At 40.5% G+C, this 18,185-nt stretch overlaps 1 protein-coding gene across 5 annotated transcripts in view; it reads right to left on the bottom strand.

The window, feature by feature from the left end:
• Positions 1-18,185, bottom strand: part of IP3K2 (Inositol 1,4,5-triphosphate kinase 2) — a 402,764-nt gene that overhangs the window by 222,108 nt on the left and 162,471 nt on the right. The gene's annotated exons all lie outside the window — the stretch shown is intronic.

Genomic DNA, 18,185 nt, shown 5'->3' with positions numbered 1-18,185 from the left:
ATCATGAAAATCCACAGCCTGTCTCCAGTCATTCGACCGGGTCAGGAATGGAGAGGATAGGAATTGTGCCGGCTAGCTGCTGAAATGTCCTGTCAAATCGCCACTAGTGTGAATCGGTCCCAGCTTAAAAAAGTGAGACAATCGCTCCAAGTCAATCAGCCCTAAATGTAGATCAATGATGATTGAGTAATTGAAGAAGAAGAAAACGGAGTCATGAAAGAAGGGGGACCTAATATCCTAATATCGCCAAAACGTAAGAGACTTAAATGTGCTGGCCTATAATGTCCTAAACCGTAAAAGTGATCAACAATTATGAAATGAAATGGCATAATTATGGCATTTACTGCCGGTAGTGTCCAAGGCTCGCCAGATGCAGGTCCTTTGATTTGACTCCCGTAGGCGACCCACGCGTCGTGATGAGGATGAAATGTTGATGAAGATGACACAGACACCCAGCTCCATGCCAGCGGAATTAACCGATTATGGTTAAAATGCTCGACCTTGTCGGGAATCGAACCTGGGACTGCTGTGACCAAAGGCCAGCACACTAACCATTTAGCCATGGAGACGGACTATTGTTAACTGACGTGTGCTCTGTCATTTCCATTACCACTGATCTGCACTAGATAACATAACTGCCACAATTTTACTAAAACTGACTCAACAACTACTACAAAAATAAAACAGCGTTTTTATCTTATCACATGCTGGATAAAGTGTCTGGCTTAATTGAAGTATTAAAATGTTCTTTATTTGTAAATCTTGCTTCCTGCTTTTTCGTATCAGCGCCAGTTTCTTTGATTTTAGGCCACGTGGTCGCCGTGACAAGGAGCAGCAAATTTCGAGTTTTTGAACGATTTTTTCCAAGGGTGGAAAAAGTAACATAAACTTCGGGCTGGTCTGGTAGACCCAAAATAAAAACAGTTATCTAAGCATTTTTAGTGATTCATTTTCACTAAAATGCATACTTTAAAAAAATAAATGGCGCAATAGGAATACCCCAATTTTTTTTTGTAAAATCCCTGACTCCATAACGAATTAATAAATGTCAACTGAAATAACGTCCGACTCGTTGTCTGAATGGTCAGCGTACTGACCTTCGGTTCAGAGGGCCCCGGGTTCGATTCCCGGCCGGGTCGGCGATTTTAACCTTCATTGGTTAATTCCAATGGCCCGGGGGCTGGGTGTTTGTGTTGTCCCCAACATCCCTGCAACTCACACACCATACATAACACTATCGTCCACCTACACGTCGTTACCTACACATGGCAGATGCCGCCCACCCTCATCGGAGGGTCTGCCTTAAAAGGGCTGCACTCGGCTAGAAATAGCCACACGAAATTATATATTATAACTGAAATAACATTTAGGAGTCAAAACAAACACGGATATGAAAATATGCGGCAAACAGTATGCACTCCATATATCTGTTAACAGCATTTTCCGAAAATGAACACAATGATTCTCAATATGCCGAGAAAAATGTAATGTGTAACATTTAAAGAAGTTTCAACCGGGTCAGATTCCTTAATTTTTTCTGTCTTTATGAACAAAATAACGAGGAGAAATACCTGCATTTTAATCCTCTGTAACCACCGCAACATTGGAACTGGCTATACTTGCATCTCTGATTTCTTCTTTTTCTCCTTCATTAAATTAACTGTTGGATTCACGATCACGGGTTATCACAAAATCCGGGTCGGCGTCTGAATCGTTCAATTCATCATCGTGTAACATTTCCTCTATTTCACATGTTGAAATCCTTCCAGTTGATGCTGTCATTTTCAAAAATTCACAAATGATATTGTTTATTGAAGATATGAACACGGTAAGAACATTGAGAATTAAACCACAGAAAATAACCTTGTCAGCATGTTGGACAGAATTAGGGCCTGTGCGCCAAGTGACAGAAAAAGACTAACTGATGAAGCTCCTAGATAAGTACTGCAACACATTCCTATTACCATTACAGGAAGATAAATAGACAACCAGCCCTCTGAATGCTGAGGCCTTGAGATAATTGCAAAATATCATACTGCTAGGTGTCATAGGCTCAGCCGACCGTTTTAAAGTTAATAACCCCTTGATTATGCACGACATGCAAGCCTTCATACACCGCTGTGTCCAGGGCCAGTTTTCTTACACTACTGTATTCAAGACCAGTTGTATACGCGCGTGTTACGAGGAGACCAGATTCTTGCCGATACAAGTTCATAGCAGGCATATTAGGATCAGGGGATTCGTGTGAGTGGCCCAAGCCGTGTGCATGTCCCCTCAGGAAGTGAGTTCCACTGGGTGCCCCACGTGCTGGGTTCGGCCTTGGTGAGTCGCGCTATTACACTATTATTATATGAGCAACATTCTCACCGGCAATGCTCAGACAGGTCTGAAAACTCGTCGTGCAGCTTTGCTACTCTGCTGATAAGCCAATTTTTATTAGCCTAATTGGTTTTGGGTAATCAAATCTCATAATATTTCTTGACGATAATAATAATAATAATAATGAGGAGGAGGAGGAGCAGGAGGAGGGAATATTCAGAAGGCTGGGGGATTTAAATATCTAGGAGAATGGATAGAAACTGTGACAGAAAAGGAAGCATGGGTGCTCGAATAAACAGGATGAATTTAGCATACAAACTAATTATGAACGTCTACGATAAGAATATTTCGATTAACACAATACTGAGACATTACCAAACAATGATCCGTTTTGAAGCCTTATACGCAGTAGAAACTCTTAAACTTGTAAGAACAGAAATGGTGGAACGAAAGATTCTCAGGAAGATATTGGGACCATGAAGAACAGAGGGCGGTCAATTTGAGAACGAGCGAACCAGGACTGTATACCAAGATGAAGAAAATCTCTAACATCTTACGTAAAAGAAGGAGACATCTTGAGAATGGACCAGGGGAGGTTAACACTGCAAATAATACAGTTTCTTGTGAACAAGAGAACAAAAGTTCGCTGGATCCAAGAGGTACAAAGAGATCTAGAGGAAATGGGAATACAGGGACCGAAGATATAGAACTGAGTGGTTTTTAAATCAATAATTCAGGCTTGCACATGTTTTCAGGACAGAACAAGGCCCAGAACAAAATCATCATGGACAGAAGGGCAGAGAAGGTTGCGAAGCATGAGAATGAAAGAATATTGGACAAGGAGAAAGACAAAAAGAAACGAAGCTGATAGAATTAACGTGGTCCTCAGTTGGCCAAAAGGATAATAATAATAATAATAATAATAATAATAATAATAATAAATAATAATAATAATAATAATAGCCTTTTGTAGTAACGTTCATCGACTTTAAGAAGGCCTAAGATTCAATTGATAGAACTACCCTACTTCAGATCTTAAAGGAATTTGGCTTGGACAGTAAAACAAGAGTGATCATCCAACAGACTCTCACCAAGACCATCTCAAAAGTGAAGTTCAGAGGAGAGACTTCAGGTGCCTTTGAAATACGGACAGGAGTTAGGCAAGGAGATGGTCTCTCACGTCTGTTGTTCAACTGCGTTCTTGAGAAAGTGATCCGTGAATGGCGCAGAGAAATGAGTTATGAAAGAGTCGAAAGCGGAGTCAGACTAGGCCACAAGAACAAGAACCTTTCAATTGACTGTCTAGCATTTGCAGACGATCTCGCGGTTTTTGCTGATTCCTTGGATGTGGCGACGAAGCAGATCAACCAGCTTCAAACACAAGCTGCAAAGGCGCGCCTCCAAATCTCCTTTGAGAAAACGAAATTCATTACAAACATCAAACTGGCGCCAAGTGAGCTAGAAGGGACTCACGGAAAAGTAAAGCGAGTTGAAAATTTTAAGTACCTTGGTGAATGGATAGAACTTAACATGCTCGAAAAGAAGCCTTTTCTTCACGCATGCATAAAATGGAAATGGCTTACCATCTGACTTAAAATGTCTATAACAAAAGGTCTATATCTCTGAATGCAAAAATCAAACACTATTGCACTGTCATCGGGCCAGAGGCTCTACATGCAGCGGAATATCTCACCATGAACAAAAAAGGCATGATGGAGAAATTGAAGGCCAAGGAAAGAAAGATTTTGAGAAAAATCTTAGGTCCAGTCAATGACAACGCCGAGTTTAGGAAACGGCACAACCAGGAGTTGTACTCGCATGTGGAGAAAATAACCGACGTGATGCGAAAAAGGAGGATTACTTTTTATGGACACATGGCCCGAATGAATTCAACACGGTTAACCAACCGCATTTTCACTTTCCTCCAAGAGTAAAAGGCAAAGGGGGCATGGTTCAGTGAGGTACAGAAAGATCTGCAGGAGATTGGGATCTCATTTGAAGATATCCAGAAGCGTGTCCCACTTAAGAAAAAACTCCAAGAACATCAGAGTTTCCAACCAAAGCCGAAGATTAAAACTGGAAAGGCATGGACGAAAGAGCGAAAGGAGAAACACCGTATACGAATGAAGGACTACTGGACCAACATTAAAACTCAAGGGAAACAGTTGAAATGACGTGGTCCTTAGTCTCTAAAAAATGCCACATAAATCCAGTGACGGGAATGTGACAAGGCGAGTGAGTGCTGCCTAAAAAGCACTCTGCCATTCCCGTGGCGTCTGTTCCCCATGTTAGGGGCGGCCTGGAAAACTTCTTGGTGCAGCGAACCAAGTCGTAGCAGATGGAAATGCAAATTTCTAGAAGCACAAGCTCTAAACAAGTATCAGTCATGAAAGGTGCAATGAGTAACTCATATCCTCGTGGTGGCGAAGCTACCGAAGCTGGGCATTCGGATCCGGGGGTCCAGCAGCATTGCGCAAGTCAAGACCAGTCGGAGGGTCTTAGAATCCCAAAGACAAATCACAAATGTAAACACAGAACGTTCGTAGGGACACTGAATGTAAAATCGATGTTGAAAATAGGGAAACAAATGGAACTGACTAAAATAATGGATGAACAAGAGATGAAAATATTAGCTATACAAGAAACAAGATACCGAAACGAAAATACGGTACAAACACACAACTACAGGATTTATAAAGGTAAACCAGCAGAGAAAATACAAAACACTAAAGGTCTTTGGATGTTTGGAACAGCATTTGTAGTACACAATTCACTGGCAGACAAGATAACGGAATTCAAATCCACCTCACCAAGGATGTCAACACTATCTTTCAAAAACAAGGACAAGAAATACACAATAATAAATGCACATGCACCAATAAATAAGGACAACCAACAAAATCCACAGAAAGTAGAAATATTTTGGGAAGGTCTGGAAGAAATCCTAGGAAATACTCCAGAGAAAAATGTTGTAATTCTGGTAGGAGACTTCAATGCACAAATTGGAAGGAATGAACCATCAAGAACCACAGGAAAATTCACGGCTCACAGCAAGACAAACATGAATGGTAAGAGGTTGATAGAGTTGTGTGAAAAATTCAATTTGAACATCATGACCACCAAGTTCCAGAAGAAGCCAAAGAAACAAACAACATGGATATCACCTAACAAATTATTGGGCGAATTTCAGATTGACCATGTTGCAATCAGTTATGAAAACTCCAGAGAAATTCAAGATGTACATGTAACTAGAGGAGCAAATTTCGACTCTGACCACTATCTGACAAATAATAAGATGAAATTAACACCAGAAAGGAGAAAAAGTAGTGGTACAAAAATTACAAGATACGGAATAGAAGATCTGAAGTTCAATCAGCAGACTGTGAATGAATACCAGAACAGGATAAATAAGATTCAAAGTCACAGTTGGACTGAGATGGCAACATCAATACAACAAGCAGCAGAACAAACAATCCTACGAAGTAAAAAGAAGAAACATCAGTGGTGGAATGAAGTTTGCGAAGAAGCACTACAAAGAAGGGCTCAGACATGGAAGAAATGGAACTCAACTAAGAAACCAGAAGACTGGAAGGCATTCAAAGCACAAAGGAAAACAACAGCTAAAACCATAAGAGGTGAACGGAAACATTATGACACACAGCAACTAAAGAAACTAGAAGAAGATTTCGTGAAAAACAATACACGTAATTTCTACCAGACATTCAGGAGGAACTTAACAAGATACAAACCGCCAACCCTATGCTTCAAAGATGACGAAGGAAATATAATCACTGGAAATGAACAGAATTGCCAACACCTTGCAAATTATTTCCAGAAACTACTGAACTGTAAAAAACCTGAGGAAACTCTAATGTTTGAGAAACCCAAGAACCAGACACCGGACTCGGAACCACCTAATAAAGAAGAAATCAGGGGAATAATAACAGGACTGAAGAACAATAAGACGTTAGGTGAAGATTCAATAGTTTCAGAGTTATTGAAATATGCCGGAGAACACTTAGTGACTCAGCTAGAAGCACTGTTTGAGGAGATTTGGCAGACAGAGAGCATCCCAAAGGAATGGAAGACATCATTAATACACCCGCTGCACAAAAAAGGAGACAGAACAAACGTTAACAATTACAGAGGAATATCATTGCCACCAGTTGCCTCTAAAATTCTCTCCAAGGCACTACAAAACAGGACTGAAGGGATAATAGAAAAAGAACTTGGTGAATACCAGGCAGGATTCCGGAAAGGGAGATCATGCAGCGAGCAAATTTTCAACCTAATCTCCATAATACAACTACGTGCACTCACAGCAAAAAATCTAGTGATTGTATTTGTGGATTTTAAGAAAGCCTATGATTCAGTCGACAGAGCAACCTTGATAAGCACGTTAGAAGAGTTTGGGATAGATAAAAAAACTAGAAACTTAATCAAAGAAACCATCACTGACACTACATCACAGGTTAAGTTTATGGGTATGTTGTCAAAACCATTCAAGATCGAAACAGGTGTCCGAGAAGGGGACGGGATGTCACCACTCCTGTTTAATGTTTTACTTGAAAAAGTGGTCAGAGAGTGGACGAAGAGACTGACGGAATTAGGGGTGGAAAATGGAATATCACTGGGAAGATCTGGAGTCAAAATTGACTGTCTAGCATTCGCAGATGATATGGCAATACTGGCAGAAGACACTGAAACAGCCAAGGTACAAATTGAAACACTTCAAGAGAATGCTGTAAAGACGGAACTTCAGATATCCTTCGAAAAGACGGAACTAATGATTCAGGACAAAAAGGATCCGACACAAAATATTGTCACCAAATATGGAACAATTAAAAGAGTACAGAAGTTTAAATATCTGGGGGAATGGATAACCCCAACAGGACTACCAGGAATAGCATTACAGGAAAGGGCAGCATACCAGTTATGTCGAAATGTCTACAATAAAAAATCAGTTTCATTCACTGCAAAAATCAGACATTACAACACTGTCATCAAACCAGAAAGTCTATATGCGATCGAATGTATTCCACTGAACAGGAAGGGCTTACTAGAAAGCATTGAAAAGGCAGAAAGGAAGATCTTGAGGAAGATACTAGGGCCCAGGAAAGTGGGTCAAGAATTTAGACTGCGATCAAATGAGGAACTATACAAAAGGACCGAAAAAATCACAACATCCTTCAAGAAGAGAAGACTCTGCTTCTACGGACACATTAAAAGAATGCCACCAGAGAGAACAGCCAAGCGAATTCTGGAATACATGGAGAACAGGAAGACACAAACTAGCTGCCTTAAAGGGGTCAAGGAGGATATGGAGGAAAATAATATATCACAGCAGGTAGTATACAACAGACAGGAATACAGAAAAATCATCAACAAAATTAAGGGATTCCAAGATCAAAGTAGCAAAAAACGGACCGGCAACAACTGGTCACAAGAACGTAAAGAAGCCCACTCCGAAAGGCTGAAGAAGTACTGGGCCGATTGAAAGAGGAAGAACCGTAAATGAATGATGCTTAACGTGGTCCATAGTAGACCCATTCGAAAACAAGAAGAATGACAGTTTCAGCGTTTGGACTGCAGGCTGATGGAAATGGACTATGCACCTTGATAACCAACAATTTGCAAACATCGCACTGTCCTACTATATTTCTACATCACTTTTACGTTTAAATCATGAAAAACTGAGTCTATTCATCGTCATCTTGGTCCGTGACTGAGTCCATTATTCTCCAAGATAATATATCCTCTTCCATTCGCCTTAGATGACCCCAGCACCGAAGCCAGTTTAAGCGTACCTTTTCATCCATCGAGTTCATTCCTATCTTAGCCTTTATCTCCCATTCCGAGTACCCTCCCACTTCTTCGATTTTATCAGCGATCATTCTCACTACCTCCACGTCTGTTACATTCAAGTTATGAATAATATATCCCGAGTCCATCCAGCTTACCGTATTTTGTCCTGAGGCAGGTTTTCACATGGAAGCTGACAACGCACACCTGTCTACAGCCAATCTCTTCATTTTGACGTCTATCCTCTCATTGTCCACCATCTGATTTCTTTTGCGTCTTCTTCCCGTCTTCGCGCTCACCAATCCTTCAAGAGAATCTGTTAACAAGCAGTCTCGCATCATATCCAATCCAATTTCTCTTCCTTTTTCTTATAACTTGTAGCAGTCCTCTAGTTTCCCTAATTCTTTCACTCTGTCTATCCAACTTATCTTTTCCATTCTCCACCATACCCACATTTCAAACGCTTCCAGTCTCCTTTCTCAGTGTCCATGTCTCTGCTGCAGACAAAGCACTTCACAAGTCTTTAATCCACTGTTCACACAACAAAGCTGCTCTGTGAACAGCGACATGAAACTTGTTCCACCGGTGCGCTCTCTTCTTTCTTATAGAATACTATTGATCGCCGCAAAAGCTTTGGTTGGTTTAAAAGTAGAACAGAACCCCGATTATCCAAGTTCCGATTAATCGAGCCGCTGCGCCGTATTATCCGAGCCAAATCTGTAAGTCTCAAACACTACATACAATTTTTAATGCAGTGATACCGAGCGACAGTATTTATTGTCTGTGTGGTCACCTGTATTATTCAAGTTCTGCCATGAATATTGTGCCAGTATTGCGACGTTATGAAACTGAATGCGTTTCTTTTCTGTGTTTTAAACAATACCAATTGCACTAAGTTATGAAAAGTAGCTTAGCGATACCGTACCATATTTATTGGCGGAATTTTCAGGTCTATGTGGCCGTCTGTAGGTACGTAGATAGGTCCTGAGGTGACGCTTTGACATGAAAGGGTTAGGACTAGGAAGAAAACGACCGTGGCTAAACTGAAGTACAGCCCCAGCATTTGACTGGTGTGAAAATAGGAAACCACTGCCGACAGTGGGGTTTGTTTGTATTATTCGAGTTTTTACTTATCCGAGGTGCTCTCGGTTTAATGGGAATGCTGCGGCAGTAAGAGTAGTTCCCGGTCGGTCCTTGGATGGTTCCCGGTGCAGGTACAGATGCCTGGAGAATGAAATCCTTGCTCAGGATCAAGGGGAATGTGACCGTGGTTTATTATTCAGAAACGCTCGACACCATCAAATAAGGAAATTAATAGCAGCAGCATTGTAAGACAATTAGCTCCATTACACGAATAGACATCTTTGGCATATTCAAATGTCACCACAAATAAAAACACAAGAATTACATTTGAAATGGGAAGAAATCAGCTAGAAGAAGTAAATGTTGAAAAGAACATATACGAGCCAACAATTGGACACTTTTTTTTCTAGTGGCTTTACGTCGCACCGACACATACAGGTCTTATGGCGACGATGGGAGAGGAAAAGGCTAGGAGTGGGAAGGAAGCTGCCGTGGCCTTAATTAAGGTACAGTCCCAGCATTTGCCTGGTGAGCAAATAGGAAACCATGGAAAACCATCTTCACGGCTGCCGAAAGTGGGATTCGAACCCACTATCTCCTAGATGCAAGCTCACAGATGCGCGCCCCTAACCGCACGGCCAACTCGCCTGGTTAATTGGATATTTCAAGGAAAATCATCTTAAGCATTGGACTTCTAATAGGGTATCGCGGTGTTATTCCCATCAGATACGTAAATGAAAATCTGTACATTGTAAACAAAAATAAACCAACAGTCTGAGAATACTGAGTTCAAAATAAAATAATAGGAAGTAAAATGAATTAGTACTGTATTTGAAATAAGAAATATCAGACGTATTACATTTCCTCAAAGTCTCAAAAAATGGACGGAGCAAGTTCTGGTCCACAGTCCTTTTAACACTTCAGCCATTTATGAATTGACAGTCGGTAACATTGATGCACTCTGCAGACAACTGTTATGTTCAGACTCCAGATTTTTTAAGGCAGTAATTGGGCCGATGACCTTAGATGTTAGGCCCCTTTAAGCAACAAGCGTCGTCATCATTATCATCATCATTTAGGCAGTAATAGGTTATAATACAAACTTATTGAAGCGGATAACAAGTATAGTCTATCCAACACAACTGTTATGTTATGAGTGTTGCATAAACTTTAAGGGCACGGCCCATCAGAACCGCCTGGAGTTTATGTTACTTCTGCTACATAACTGAAACACGGGCTAGATTACACCTCGTAATAACCAAACTAGTTTGCATTCTAACCTAGTACTGCCTAGAAATCCGGACTCTTAGTTATGTTCCACTATCCAGTGAATGAATGTCTATGATGATATTAGCCAAGTCCGTTGGACAACATATTACTGAAGTTTCACAATTATTTTATTTTAACTACTATTTCATTCACAGTAGCAAGAACACCAACTTTTCCTCCCATCATAGTTGTGCAAGAAAAGTGAATAAAGCGTGAAGGTCGGGGATGTTTGAGAAGAGTTACTTTGAGGCAATGAAGCAGGTGCTCACGCCAGGAGGAGGTTGTTGGTTGGCGGCGAAGGTCAAGGACAATCCTAGAGTAGACTCGTGATGCAGCCACGTGCTTCCCTCAATCCACACGCTTCATCACGCTCTCCCAGTCTCTGGATTAAAATATCAAACGGTGAAGTGGTGGTCGCTCTTTGGCGCACAGTAGGTCTATGAGCACAATGCAGCCACGTGCTTCCCTACTCTCTGGATTAAAATATCAAACGGTGAAGTGGTGGTCGCTCTTTGACACACAGTAGCTCTACGGCCACAATGCAGCCACGGGCTTTCCTACTCTCTGGATTAAAATATCAAACGGTGAAGTGGTGGTCGCTCTTTGACACACAGTAGCTCTACGGCCACAATGCAGCCACGGGCTTTCCTACTCTCTGGATTAAAATATCAAACGGTGAAGTGGTGGTCACTCTTTGACACACAGTAGCTCTACGGCCACAATTCAGCCACGGGCTTTCCTACTCTCTCGATTAAAATATGAAACGGTGAAGTGGTGGTCGCTGTTTGACACACAGTAGCTCTACGGCCACAATGCAGCCACGTGCTTCCCTACTCTCTGGATTAAAATATCAAACGGTGAAGTGGTGGTCGCTCTTTGGCGCACAGTAGGTCTATGGGAACAATGCAGCCACGTGCTTCCCTACTCTCTGGATTAAAATATCAAACAGTGAAGTGGTGGTCGCTCTTTGGCGCACAGTAGGTCTATGGGAACAATGCAGCCACGCGCTTCCCTACTCTCTGGATTAAAATATGAAACGGTGAAGTGGTGGTCGCTCTTTGGCGCACAGTAGGTCTATGGGAACAATGCAGCCACGCGCTTCCCTACTCTCTGGATTAAAATATGAAACGGTGAAGTGGTGGTCGCTCTTTGGCGCACAGTAGGTCTATGGGCACAATGCAGCCACGTGCTTCCCTACTCTCAGGATTAAAATATCACACAGTGAAGTGGTGGTCGCTCTTTGGCGCACAGTAGGTCTATGGGAACAATGCAGCCACGCGCTTCCCTACTCTCTGGATTAAAATATGAAACGGTGAAGTGGTGGTCGCTCTTTGGCGCACAGTAGCTCTACGGCCACAATGCAGCCACGTGCTTCCCTACTCTCTGGATTAAAATATCAAACGGTGAAGTGGTGGTCGCTCTTTGGCGCACAGTAGGTATATGGGCACAATCTCGCGACTATCTCAGAAAGTGATACTTCCACACGATTAAACGCTCTTGCTTACGGAAAGGGGTAACGTAAGGAAAATATGAACTAAGTCTAAGAATTATTGGAGAACGTATGATAAGCAGGAGCCGAAATATGTACATAAGCTTCATTGACTATGAAAAGGCATTTTATAGAGTTTCCTGGAATAAATTCGTGAGATTGCTGCAAAAATAGCTCATCTCATTCATACGGGACCTCTAGAATGGTCAAAATTCAGTTCTACGTTTGAGAGAAGGTCTTAGAAATCCAGGCCCTATCAGAAAACCCCTCTCCCCAATTCTGTTTAATACTTTTGGCGAGTTAATAATGGCGGAAGCTCTGGAAGGCACAATTTAAGAGTAAAAATGAATGGAATACCCATACAAGTAATTAAGTTTGCAGATTACTAAGTCATTCTAGCTGGTAGCCCATCTATCTTGGAGGAACTGCAGATTTCGGTATGAAAATAAATACCTCAAAGACAAAGTGCATGACAATCTCTAAATTTTGAAAGCTCTACGCTTAAAGATTGATGACTCAGAAGTTAAATGCCATATTGCTCAGGCTTTTATGCAGAAGGGGAGATTACTCTGTACGTGTGAACTTCGTGGCCCTTCCCTTCCTCACATCTATACCCTCAACTTCTGATGTATCGGACCTCAGCTATTTTCCTTCTGATTACTGTAAATAGAGGATGATTGCTCAGCTGTACTTCCTCTTAAAAATAATAACCACCACCACCATGCCCATACCGTCATTGAGGCGTTTGCTTTCATATAAATAGGAGTCATTTAACATTATTTTATACAACCTAGCCCGAAAAAGTAATTCCTTTATAGGGACAAGATGTCAACGTAATTTACTTCTAAAAGGGAATACATTACCCCAAAAACAACACGGTAATATGTTTAAAAATATCTAAACTTACTGATACAATGAGACTGTGATGAATACATTTTTAAGCCATCTGGAAAGAAATGAATAAGTACAGACTTACTTATCGAAAACACAAATTTTTGAAAATTAAACGTACGAGACCAAAATGGTATAAGCAAGAAGAGAAAGACCTCACTGAATTAGGATCACCACATCTGCAGGATAGAAGTGTAATCAGGGAAGTTGTTCACGTATGGGGAGTTGAGGAAGACGAGAAGAAACCAACACGACATATAGGTCTTATGGCGACGATGGGACAGATAATGGCTTGGAGTGGGGAGGAAGCAACAGTTGCCTTAATTGAAGTACTGCGGTCCGCGGGGCTGCAGTGAGGTGACCATCACCATTTGCCTGGTGTGAAAATGGGAAACCAAGGAGAAACCATCTTCAGGGTTGCCGATAGTGGGATTTGAACGCACTATCTCCCGAATGTAAACTGATAGCTACGTGACTCAAACCGCACAGTAAATAGTTTCAACCAGAAAATGTCGGAAGATTCTCCATAGCCGGGCATAACGAAGAAAGAAAATACCAATAATAATAGTAATACTAGCTCGGCGGCACAGGTTTCTGTAATGTTGTGTCCCGGTCGTGATGGTCACCTCACTGCAGCCCCGCGGACGTCATCGGCTGCAATTAGCCCGCTAGTAACAGTGACGTCAGCGGTGACGTCTAGTCCCCTAGTCATCGGGCAAACTGCGCCGTACTGTTAACCTTCCTAGCCTAGTGCCAGGCGATAATGCAAAGTGATGCTCTAAATATAGCAGCCACTTTTTGAGAAGAAAGCAGAGAAAAAGTTTCAATGCCTCTCTTTTTAGAGATATCAAACTGGAACTTTTCCAGAGTGTGAAGAACATAACCGTCTAGCCATCTGAAAGTTTCTATGGCACTATAACATATATTTTAGATTTTAAGGAACAATAACTACGAGAACTGGTAAAATTTTAAATAATGAAAACTCCCAAAAGAGCAATAACAGTGTGTACTGGAAGTTGCTAACTCATTATATAAGAAACATGATAATTATTTATTTATTCTACTTCTTCGTTTCGGCTGCTGTGAACCAAGTTATTTCAACCGTTTGCATCCTTAAACTTTAATTATTTCCCAGTGTTCCCGCATTCGCCATCTGTGAGTCTCTTTTCTCTCATCAGTCCACTTCTTGCCTGTTTTCAGCTTCGGCTTTTCTTGGAATCGCTGGTATGCTGGAACTTTCTTCTGGAGAGGAACACGTTCCTGGATGTCTTCTTTTGTGATCCCTATTTTCTTGAAGGTCTTTTTCAACTTTGGTCAACCAGGGTCTCTTGGTTTTCTTGTTTACAAAGTAGCAAAAGATTCGCTTGGTCAATCTCAGCGAGCTCATACGTCTTATGTGGCCATAAAAATTAATCCTCCGTTTTCGAATGCTGTCCGTTATCCTTTCAACATGTACGTACAGTTCATTGTTATGACGTCTCCTGTGCTCACCATTTTCTCTGATTGGTCCTAGGATCCTTCTCAGGATTTCTTTAGCTTCTAACTTTCCAATTAGACCCTTCCTCTTCAATGCAAGTTACCGTGCTGTATACAGCTTCGCTTTAATGGACACTGATCTTTTGTTGTAGATATTTCTAGTTAGCTGTTAGGTCACATCTATCTTGTTGATCCAAGATGTGAATGCTACTTTCTCAGAGTTGTCAGGTACAGACACCATCCACTCGCCAAAGTACAAACTTTTACTGCTAGTTTGAATTTCCCATGTTCTAAATTAACTCTCTAGGAGATGGCTTGTCGTTGGTTATAAACTCCGTTTTTTTACAGGAGATCTGGAGGCCACCATTTGCTGCTTGAATTTTAAGTTAGTTGATTTGTTTTGCAGCGGTATCTGGGGAATCAGAGCATATCGCGGGATCATCTGCAAAAGCTAGGCCATCTATTATCAGGCCAGTTCTCTAGTATCCTATTCGAAGTCCAATCTCAAACTCTCCCTTGCACATCTCTCTGCGCCATTCGTGAATGATTTTCTCCAGTAAGCAGTTTAAGAGAAGAGGCGATAATCCATCTCCCTGCCTTACACCTGCCTTGATTTCGAAGAAGTCCGAAATCTCTCCATTGACTTTCATTCTAAAGTTTGTGTTGGTTAGATTCTCTTGGATAATTGCTCACGGTCTGTTGTCTAAATCATCTCCTTTAGAATGTATTTATTTATTTATTTATTTATTTATTTATTTATTTATTTATTTATTTATTTATGTATCTGACCCAACTCATATGGGTTTGTCGATAAACAGAACACCGCACAAACAATTATTCTAAAAAATTATATAACAGAACAATTTCGATACACCAATGGACGAACACATGCAGGCTACAAATTATGTACTATATAGACCACACACAAGGTGTCGAACAGTGTAATAATGCGCGTTACGTATTAATAGGGGAGACAACCTACTAGGGCGTGGGAAAACTTGGAAGACCATACCATCATCATATCTTCGTCGGTCGGTGGCAGAGTAGAATTCTAAATATCCAGATTCAAATCGACTAGTATGATTTTTAAACATTTCTTAGCAGACAAAGTACGGATCTCCATACTAAGAAAAACGTAAAATTAAGCAATTTCCTCAATTGTGCCGAAAGTTGAAGCGCTAAAGGGCTCGAAAAGGTTTCAAATTGTGAGTCTTCGACATCTCGATCAAACTGAAAAACAAATTTAAAAAATCACTTCTGGTTTAAATGCAGTTTCGGAAAAATAGCGTAAGTCACCTGTTTCTCTACTTGTTTTCTTTTTTATTCAAATCCTAGCCATATTATTAAGTTATTTACATAATTCCTCCTGTAATGTGTTCCTTGGTTCAATACCCTCAGGTGATTTTTTTATTTTTTTGAGAAATGTCCAGACCGAATGTAGTTATGAGGGCTTAAGTGAAACAAGGCATTGACTCACATTAGCGCTCATAGTGGTATAATAAGGCAAACTGCTAATATAATCGATCCGATAACGATGATTAAGAAAATTATTGTTCCTTTTAGGAATAAATAAATAATATATTCTCATAATTTATTATATTTTATTTACTTAGCCTAAAATTCGTAGCTCATGCGGTGGCATGTAAAATATTTCTGGTGACACATTTGATGTTTATCCGTGAAAATGAGTTTAAATCATCACCTAATTTATTACCGAGCACATCTCGGATTTCCTAATCTAACGAGCGCTATTTACTCTTGGTTGGCATCCTTGCTTCTGTAGGACTAAAGAAATATAAAAAATTACCGAATAAACAGCAATTACACTAGCGAAATATACCCGAACAAAAGAAAGTTGCCAGCGCAAGGTTGCTTGAACACCTATCAATGGTTACGACAGCGTAACAACGCCAATTCCGGTTCGTAATTTCCGCTACGATTAAAAAACAGAGTCGCTCGGAGCGACCCTAACAAGTTTCACGAATTTTCTTAGGGTCGCACACTACGATTCTGGTACTATGAGCGTTATGGCATTACAACTGGGACATCATTGACCAGAGAGGAACTAACCCTCAAAAGTATAACTTATGAGTTGGTGGCATTTTTAAGGTAACTAGCCAATGACTATCTGAAGCAAATCCATCCATTTTTAAATTCTTGATATGAAATGCACTGTTATATTCACCAGAAAGGAACATAGCAGAACTGATCGTGAACAGGAAATCGACGAAGAAAAGCAGATCAACAGGCTGAAAATTCGATACATCAGATCGGTAAAGGATGAGGCCCTCAAATTATACTTACGAACTTATTTTTTTTTAAGAGACAACTTGATTAAGCAGAGGAATCATCATTAAATCGTCGGACCCACGCTGACAGACGAAAGTATAGGCTACCCGCGCAGTAAAGGAGTCGCAAGTGTTGCGGAACTATACGGCGGTTCCCGGGTAGTGTACTGTATTTTATTTATGATAGTAATGCAGAGAAACATTGCATCAAAACTGTGGTCTCACCAAAATCCTAACCAAGAGGGACCAGAGAGGTGTGTACCACTTTGTCGTTGAAAATCCGTTGGAAACCTGGCAGGACATGCTGCATTCCTATAACCCAGGTCCATCCCAACAATTTATGAACGAACAGTAGTGAAGTTGACTCTCGAAATGAAAAGACGAACGAGAACTCTAAAAGTGAGGGAGGAAAGTTTGGGGGATGAAAGCCTCGCTAGGGCTCTGATGCCCAAATATCGCCAAGCCGCAAGAAAATAGTGTCATGGTGTACAATGTTCTAAAGTCCCTAAAATATATCAACAAAGTTGAGCACGTTCTCGAGAGCAGCTCAGTTTCTGCCTGTCTCTTGATTAAAAGTGACATTTCAGTACGGTAGCTATGTCGAGTGAAAATTTTGATAACGATTTAAACTCTGCTGAGAGCCAACTGAATTTTGTAAATTTGGTAAAAAAAAAAAAAGTTACCCAGTTCTTCAGTTCTTTTGAAGAAGTCTAACATACGCTAAGTAAAGAGGATGAAAACACAAGTAATGATGTGAAAGGAAGAGTACTATAGACATCTGGAGTTGAATGAATGATGCACAGATTTGGGAAAAAAGTTAAACAATATAAAAAGAATCAAAAAAATAAAATTGAGAAGATGAAACTTGGAAACAAAAATATAGTATTGGAATTTTTACAAGTGTGAAATATATTATGAATATGAAGTTGATTAGGTTTTGTGACTATTAGGGTCACGAATACAAATCTTCGGACTATGTACTCACTTAGTACTTACCTGATTACGTACATGCAGTATAGAATTGTCGATGTAACGATAATAGAATGAGAGTCTTGAGTATCTCTAGGGTGTGAGGTAATAAGCTTACTTTGATAGCATTCCGATTTTCACTAAATTCCTTTCAGCCATTTTCTCGTGATGCCCGTGCAAACATACGTACGGAAATGACGGAAAATTAAAAAGTGCATTTCCTTGTTACTGTGCAGACGACCGATACAGAAATACCATTCTTTTTTTAATTCTGAACAATGTACAGACAAAACTCTCATTTTATATATAGACTATTGTAAAATTGCATATTTTAAGTTAAATTAATTTAATTATAAATAATTTTGATTCTTCACGATGCAAATCGTCCATATTTCATATATGCATTGGCGTTTTGATGTTCGCGTCTTGTTGTGAAGCATAACAAATATATTATTTGAAGCACCGAACAGTCCACTAAGCTACTCTGAACCGGTGTTCAACCAATCAGAGACGATTTGTAATAATGCGGAAAGAAATGACAGTAGGGAAAAATATAATTTTCCGTATTCTTTTGAGTACGGGAAGAAGGCAATTACTTC

The sequence above is a fragment of the Anabrus simplex genome, chromosome 11 (assembly GCF_040414725.1).
Source record: "Anabrus simplex isolate iqAnaSimp1 chromosome 11, ASM4041472v1, whole genome shotgun sequence".
NCBI classification, from domain to species: Eukaryota; Metazoa; Arthropoda; class Insecta; order Orthoptera; family Tettigoniidae; genus Anabrus; species Anabrus simplex.
Note: the sequence above shows the minus strand (reverse complement) of the source record. Positions and strands in the feature narration are given on the sequence as shown.